Source organism: Fragaria vesca, linkage group LG2, assembly GCF_000184155.1.
Source record: "Fragaria vesca subsp. vesca linkage group LG2, FraVesHawaii_1.0, whole genome shotgun sequence".
Classification (NCBI taxonomy): domain Eukaryota; kingdom Viridiplantae; phylum Streptophyta; class Magnoliopsida; order Rosales; family Rosaceae; genus Fragaria; species Fragaria vesca.
Genome location: NC_020492.1, coordinates 15,636,591 through 15,637,865, shown reverse-complemented (window position 1 = coordinate 15,637,865; position 1,275 = coordinate 15,636,591).

Sequence of the window (1,275 nt, the reverse complement as noted above, 5' to 3'; positions counted from 1 at the left end):
CTTTCAAACGCTCATCGTTCGTTTTGCAAAGCTTGCTCTTTAGCGAAAGTAGTATCGAGACCGTCTTACGCTAAAGATAACACCGAGAACATTCCATTTCTACATCGTATCCAAGGTGATATTTGTGGACCCATCCATCCTGAATGTGGACCATTTCGATACTTTATGGTCCTGGTGGATGCTTCAACGCGTTGGACTCATGTCGCGCTCTTGTCCACACGTAATGCTGCATTTCCAAAACTCCTAGCACAAATTATTAAACTTCGGGCTCACCACCCGGATTATCCAATTAAGTCAATTCGACTGGATAACGCTGGAGAATTTACATCAAAGACTTTTGATGACTATTGCATGTCTATCAGGATTGCAGTCGAGCATCCCGTACCCCATGTTCACACGCAAAACGGTCTTGCCGAAGCTACGATTAAGCGGCTTCAGCTTATTTCTCGAGCGTTGGTAATGCGCACCAACCTTCCAATTGCGTCATGGGGCTATGCAATATTGCATGCAGCCTTACTTATTCGTTTCAGACCCACTGCCAAACAACCATTCAGTGCGTACCAGTTGGTCACTGGATATGAGCCTGACATTTCGCATCTACGCATTTTCGGTTGTTCGGTTTATGTGCCAATTACGCCTCCACTGCGTTCTAAAATGGGTCCTCTGAGACGATTGGGTATCTACATTGGTTATGAATCTCCAACGATTATCAGATATCTCGAGCCATTAACAGGTGATCTCTTTACCGCAAGGTTTGCGGATTGTCACTTTGATGAGACACTCTTCCCATCGTTAGGGGGAGATACGAACAAATGTGTTCATGTGGAACGACAGGAATTGTCGTGGTTTGTCCCCACTCTGTCTCATTATGATCCCCGCACCTCACAATATGAACGTGAAGTGAAACGTATTCTCGAACTTCAGAAAGTAGCAGATACGATGCCTGACTCTTTCTCCGAGATTGCAAAAGTGACAAGATCAGATATACCAGCTGCAAATGTTCCTGCTAGGCTCGAAGTCCCTAGAAAGGGCACGGCCATCCCCGGGCTCGGTACTGCCGCCGTCGACGGCGCCGCCCATGGTGGAGGGATGGAGGCCGTGGCTCCCCAAAGGAAAAGGGGGAGGCCACCTGGTTCGGTTGACATGCGTCCGAGAAAGAAACGGACCGACAAGGCACAAGTCAATCCTTTGATCATCGATGTTGAGAATCCTTCTCACGAGATCATCTCTGATTACAGTTATGTCCACGAGTTGATATTAGAATCCATGGGGACG